This window comes from Numida meleagris, chromosome 5, assembly GCF_002078875.1.
Source record: "Numida meleagris isolate 19003 breed g44 Domestic line chromosome 5, NumMel1.0, whole genome shotgun sequence".
Taxonomy (NCBI): domain Eukaryota; kingdom Metazoa; phylum Chordata; class Aves; order Galliformes; family Numididae; genus Numida; species Numida meleagris.
The window spans coordinates 40,671,533-40,678,906 of NC_034413.1; the positions used below are offsets into that span (position 1 = coordinate 40,671,533).

A 7,374-nucleotide genomic window follows, 5' to 3' on the forward strand; every position below is an offset into this window, starting at 1 on the left:
AATCATAGCACTGTAAGAAGGTGTGGAGTAGGGGTGCTAAAGGAAGAAAAAAACCTACATTTCTGATCTGTACAGATGGAGGAGTGAAATAAGTTTGTGATGTTTATGTATGAAAAACGAATTATTAGAGCTTTAGATAGGAAATGGGTTACAAAAAAACCAAATAAACAGATTAACTAGAAGTTGTAGCAAATGCCAAGGTTATGTTACTCTTCTTGATTCAACTTTCAGAACTGATCTAAGTAGTAGTAGCTGTGGAAAAGGAGAGGGGCTGGATAGCACAGGTAACATGCAAAAGGAGCTAGCTAAAATCCTTTTTCTTAGAAATTTTACGCAGAATTGTTGTATTGAATGAGACAACTTCATCTCTAACACAGTCAGAATGTCTCAAAAGCTTACTTAATACCTTGTTTTCTATATTTCTACCTTTTCCTCTTCAATTCAATACACTGCCTGTCTGTTTGAGCTATTATCACTTGAAATGAATTTTCACAGTAGCAGTTCTGAAATGTCTGTCTTTTGTGTGATCACGAAGTTGCTGTTTCTTGTAATAAATCTGTTGTTCAAATATTCTCGCCATTTGGTTTATAGTTTCCATAAAGAATATTCTGCTTTAGTATGATTATTTATGATAGCGGTATAAATCTGATACACAAGGGTGCCCTTGCGATTCTGGTTTGTTAGTAGATCTGCCTTCAGAAAACCCATTTTGTCACATTCGGTAATGTCTTAAATTGTGATAATTTCTTTCTACAGATATAGCAAATGAGAATTACTTTTCAAATGAAGATATCCTTGTAGTAACTAGTAACATGCTTGTGCCAATCAACCAAAGTTTGTTAATAATCATATCTGTTAATAATAATAATAAAATAATATCTTTTTGAATTAGGAGTTGGATTCAAATTATACTTTTCCAGAGAAAGGGGCTCCCATTAGCTTTTCCCCATGCCCCAGCTACCTGTCAGGGAAGTTTAGCTGTTAACCAGGTGCTTTAATAACTTCAGATGACATCCAAGGCACTTCCTGCTCAGGGAAACTGCTAACCTGGAGAGATTTTGAGGGCTTCGTGCCTCATTTCACCCTGCTGAGATAAACTCAAGCGTCTTTTCTTTTGTTCAGCCAGCAATCGTGCCCAGGGTGGATGCCTCATTTGGAGTACTGTAGGACGTGCTGAAATAGCTTTGCTGTTGCTCTGGTAATAAGAGGTTGGGTATGAATGTGTGGGGGAGTTTTAAGAGCTAAGGATGGTATTTTATTACACAATAGAAAATAAGCAGTTGAAGTGAGAGTAGGCTATCTTACCTTCATTTTTGGTTCCTTTATTGTTATCTTTAATGTCTTGTTATCAACTCTTGAAGAATTTCCAATTAATTTCCAGCTGTGTTAGCTTCTAATTAACCGGGGGAAGTTTGACTTGACTCAGTAGTCAGTAACATAAGTAAGCGATAATTCTGCTATGAAGTTTACTTGACCAAAGACTTCAGTATTGTAAAATACTGATTCCATTATTTTGTAGAGAATTGAACACAGCCATAGAAAACAGAGCTTAGACAAATTCCTATAGAGTTGTTAAAAGGAGCTTGTTGCTGGGTCAGGAGAAAGTAATCTCCTTTGAGCTGGCTCCCTTGTTTTCTCCTTACAGCTAGGCCTGGATGGATGGGGCTTCGCTGTGTCCAGATCTAGCAGATAAGTCACAGTCTCATCATTAACCATCCCACCCTGTTCTATGAAAACTATCAGCAGTGATTTTTACTTGAGATGGGTAGTAGAGCTGGATTTGGGGGATCAAAATTACTATCTGAACAGAGGAGATCTATCTATCAAACCAGTAGGTTTGAAGTATTTTACTGTGTATTTTATATGTTTTGTTTCTACCAAAAAAAAGTTTTTCTTACTCAGAAATTGTGCTTAAGGTCATTACATGTGTACATAAACATCATCCAGACATAACTCATTATAATGGAACATTAGATCTTGTGATAGTGAATGCCATATTTCCTTAATAAAATTCACAAATGAGTAGCAAGACTGTATTCTGTAGTACAACCTGAATTTTACTCATACCAATATATATATTTTTTTTGTATGGCAATATAACAGTGTGCCTCTGGGTGTGAAAAACAATGCACACCATATATCACATCTAGCAGCAGCCTGGAGAAAAGCAAAATTGAAGTGTCCAATGAGTCCAGCAGGCTCTTAGCCTCTGTAACACTCAGCAGGGAAGTGAATGGCTACAGGCTTGAACTTACCGTGTTTGAAGAAGGCACACCTGTAATATGCAAAGAAGGAGGCATGTCCTTTTCTTGCCTTTTTTTTTTTCTTGCCAGTTAAAAGTGTTAATAATCATAAAGATTAGTAAATGAAAGAAAACCTTGTAGGTTTTTTGTCTGGTTTGGAAAAGGATTGATTCAAACTCTAACATGGCAAGAAGGTACAGATGGGCTGAAGTTACAATATTATCGAAATTATTGTTTTAAACTCATGGAGAAGTAATGTGGGTTTTGAGAATAAAAGGGCTATCTGTTGATATGGCCAAGAGTAGGTGTGGACAGAATTGTTCCAACAGGTTTATGTTGTGAGATCATCTAGAAGCAATATCTTCCCTTATTCAGTCAAGTGCTTGCCAAGAATGACATCACCAATGCTCCATCATGCGATATAATATGATAATGAAGTTGTGTTTAACTGGAATAGATAGCTATTGCTGTCCAACTCTAACAATAACAGTCTGTAGCAGAGCACAAATTGCAAGGTATTTGTAGCTGTCATATCCAGAAATTGTGGATTACTGCAGGCATCAATGGCCGGTTGTCTGTCCATGTAAATTGTGGTTTCCGGCATCTCAGCAGAGAGAGGTTTTAACCAAGAAAGCAATGGAGGCAATAATTCAAAATGCATAGCAGCCTTGCAAAGCTGTATTTTAATCTTTGTTTCTCTTAATATTGGTACACACTTGCCAGAGAATTCTTAATTAGATCATTAGAATATTAAAAGGTTGTTATAATGAGTGTTGTGCTTCTTGTACTATATCCTCTATCACTCGAAACTTTTGTCAGAGGTGTTTAAATTAATCCTATTAACAGTTTTTGTTCAGGAATAATTTTTGAGCTTCTTATCTAAAAGTGGTTTATACATCTAATATTTTTTCCCCACTGTATTTATTTATCTTTGCATTGTGTAACATGATTTGCAAAACAATAAGTTGAAGTGTATATGGCTTTAAGTCACTGATTACAGCTAAAAGGCTTTTGTAGTAGAATGTGTTCAGCCAATTAAAACCTCTGAGACCTTTTAAAAATTCAGATCAAAATTGAACCTATACATTTAAATTAAAAAAAACATATATACACACCTTAATACCATTTCTGAATAAGAAATACTCTTACCTCACTGAGAAATCTATCTTAAATACTTTAAAAGATTGTTTTACTTGCTTCTAGCTAAAGGAGTTTTTCCAATGTGAACATACCTATGCAGTATCTTTATTTTAGATTAAAACAAGCCAACAAATCACCAATGATCTCAATATGTAGTCTAGTTTAGAAATTGATAATTAAATGTAGTATTGTTGTTTGGCAGTTTGTTTTTTTGTACTACCTCCTGGATAAAAGTATACTTAATTAGATTTAAAATATATCTGAAGATTGAGGTTTCATTTTCTATCAGATAGGTAACCTACTGTATAAGAAACATTTATCTAAATGGTTTATCATGCCAACTGGTTGTCAGCACCTGTGTCAAAAAAAGTTATATTTTAACTTAAAAGAAAGAGAATGTCTGTGGCCAAGGCAATCTGGAATAATGCCAAGGAAGTTGTCAGGGATGCGAAAAATGTTTCAGATCTAGTGCTCCCAGCACAGTGCTGTACAACTTGTTTTCCCTTTTGATGCTGTTATTGGTTTTTTTTTTTTTTTTTCTTTATTTTCTTTTCTGGATCATTTCTGAGATGGATAATGAAACATCCAGGATGAAGCTGGCTAGTGTTTCTGACATCTTACTATGTCTTCATCAACAAAACCAATTTTCTTTAACATGGGGGCAGTCTTCTGTACTTGATGCTCCTGCAATATTGGTATAATCATAGCAGTTGCAGCAAAGCTCATGGTATTCATTGATTTTATTGCTTCCATTCACAAGGACAGTCACACCTCATGTCATGCCTTTAGTTGGACACTCCAAGCCTGTAGTTAAGGATAAAATAGATTCAGTCAACAGCAGATTAATATTGTTTCTAACTAATGGACTATAGTCAAGGAGGATCTTTAAAAGGTATGATCACAGCAGAGAAGTACAATTATAATTTCTAAGGTAATATCTTACTTATTAGATGCCTGGCACTTTTTTTTCCTCCTTGGATTTTATTTTCTTCATCATTCCTCTTTGGATCGCATTTTTTTGTTTGTTTTCTCTTGCGTATCAGTTTTGTTATGACATGGGCACAACATAAAATAGTAGAGAATAAGAAATTATGATTTCTAAACAGTTAAGTTGTGCACATGGAAAGAATGTCGGAGGTAGCATGCAGTGTGCTCGGGGCATTACAGGATGGCACTAGTGGGGTAATTAACAGTGCTTCCAAGTGGAAGTCTATGAAATCACAATAAATAAGAATTTTCTCAACAAACGAACAAGGAGACAGTTTTGCAGCCCAGAAGAGACTTAAAATCATTGGAACCTAATGTGCAAGACAGGCTGAAATTTCAGCTTTGGTAAATTATTATTATTATTTTTATGCCTTGTTTACAAGTGATGTGCTGCACAACATCTAGAGGGCTATGTATGTTTTAAAATTGTCATTGTAACAGCTACGGGAATCCAGCAGGATGAAATCATTTCATTTTTTTTTCTTTGAACGGGGCTATATGTATTTCAGTTGTAATGATTCTAACTTCCATATTTACTGATTGAGTAAGCAACTGATAGGTATTCGTGTGCAGATGGCAGAAACTAGTCTCTGAACCCTGCCAGTCCCTACCAGCTGGCTAAGTGTCACTGTATGAAATTCTCCAGCTTTAATGGTGAAGGCATTTTTCATAAACAGCCCGGAATGATATTGAATCAATAGAGGTTGACATGACTTTTATTCAGAACAGCATCAATTAAAATAACGTTATCTGATGTAAACTCAGATATGAATTTATTTTTTTTTATTATTTCCATCAGGTGGCATTTTCTGATATGAAAGCGAAGTCAGTGCCAGCTGTTCCAGATTTGTCTGTGTATCACTATGTGGCCACTCTCTACATAATGTTGAAAGAGAGAGATGAATTGCTTGTGATTGTGTATTGTATGATTCGGAGCTCCTAGCCTGATTTTGTTTGGTGTTTGAAAACATGCAGATTGTTTGAGTTCTCTTCCTAAACCTAGAATTGAAGAATTAAACTAATTTATATTTTGATGTTCAGTGCATCTACTTGCTACTTTTCTGTCTGGATACAGAGAAAATATATTTTATTATTGGAAAGTAATATGGCTATTTGGAAAATCACTCAGGCTACAATATTTGTGTTGGCAGTTTTATTTTCCAGGCGTAACAGTTCTGTTTCCTCTTTATACCCATTTGTGCAGAGATTAAATCATCACAAATCATGTTCTTAGGGGCTGTGATGCTCAAGTAATTCAGTTTTATTCAGTTTTGGACTGTGTGGATTTAGGGAAGCTGTCTTCTGTAACTTGGCTGTATTTTAATAGTTTACCATAAGTCACAAGTCTAATCAAACTCTATCACTGGGTAAAACAATTTTTTTACTTTGAAACTGGCTCCAAATGAGTAACTTGCCTGTGTTTAAATCATGGTTGCTATCCAAACAGGAATATAAAACCATACTAAAAAATAAAAACAACAAACAGAGGAGTACGTGCTTCCTTCCTTAAATCAGTTTGAGAGAAGCAGATGACAGATTTCAAGAGAAGACTTTGAATGCTCATTTTGCTTTTATGCTTATGGGACTGACCAGTGGATGCAGAGAACCTGCACTGATAAGTCACTGCATTCAGTGACTGGGCTCACCTGGGCTCTGGGGGTGTAGCAGAAATGCTAAGTCACAGCTTGAAGCAGTGACTGAGCACCTGGTGGGAAGGCAGGGCCAAGCCATGGGAGCTCAGGTGAAAGCAATGCACCTGAGTGACCAGAATTAAGTACACTTGAGTGATCCACCCCTTTCCAGACCTCATTTAAGGGTTGGCAGTGGAGGCAAAGGCATCTTCCTGGTGATCCCTGTGTGCCTGAGGGCTTCTGAAAGTATGCAGACTCTTTCCTTTTTTTCTGTGCCCACAGCTGTTGCATTTCAGCAAGTCCTTAGTTGCTGCAGCCTCGGACCTTGCTGCCCTGCAATCATTGCTGTGCTTTCTATTGCATTATGGGGGGTGAGGGGCATTTCCCCAGCTCCGGTTTCTGTGGCTACTCTGGATTTTCCTGGTTTAAATGATAAAGCTGTTACAAGTCTGAGAGCAAAGTTTAGAGCTCTCTGAAAAGTATGGACTGAATCTGTGTGACTTAGTTTTCAGCCACAAACCTGGAATTCACAACCCTTGACAACATAATCTTCTGTCTAAGATGGGCCATGAGGATGACTACAGTGTTGCCTCTGATGTGCAGATGTTCTGGTAGCATAGAAGTCCCATGTAAAAGTGAAGTTAGCATACGATGAAACTTGTGTGGTTGCTTAATTTCTGTATTATGATTTGGACTTCAGTCAAGCCTAAAACCTATAGCCTTTCCAGGAGCAGATAATCAGTGTGATTCACTGATAAGTGTGATTATTTGCTCCTGGATCTTACTCCAGCCTTATGTTTGCCAGCATGGCTTCACCAAGGGAAGATCTTTCCTGACCAATCTGGTGGCCTTCTACGATGAAGTGATGGCATCGGTGGATGGGAGGAGGACAATGGATGTCATCTACTTGGACTTCTCCAAAGTCTTTGACAGGGTCCCTCATCACATCCTTCTCTCCAAATTGGAGAGGTATGGATTTGAAGGATGGACTGTTCGGTGGGTTAAGAACTGGTTGGCTGGTCGCAGCCAAAGGGTTGTGATAAATGGTTCTATGTCAGGGTGGAGGCCAGTCATGAGTGGTGTCCCCCAAGGCTCAGTCCTGGGACCGGTGCTCTTCAATGTCTTTATCAATGACGTAGACGATGGAATCGAGTGTACCCTCAGCAAGTTTGCAGATGACACCAAGCTGAGCGGTGCAGTCGATACATTGGAAGGAAGGGAAGCCATCCAGAGGGACCTGGACAGGCTGGAGAAGTGGGCCCACGAGAACCTAATGAGGTTCAACAAGGCCAAGTGCAGGGTGCTGCACTTGGGCCAGGGCAATCCCAGGTACTTATACAACCTGGGGGAAGAAGTACTTGAAAGCAGCCCTG

The 7,374-nt window shown here is 37.8% G+C and overlaps 1 protein-coding gene across 6 annotated transcripts in view; it reads left to right on the top strand.

Annotated features, from left to right (window-relative positions):
• The window catches only part of GULP1 (GULP, engulfment adaptor PTB domain containing 1), a 164,043-nt gene that overhangs the window by 38,575 nt on the left and 118,094 nt on the right, over positions 1-7,374 (top strand). The window lies entirely within an intron of this gene.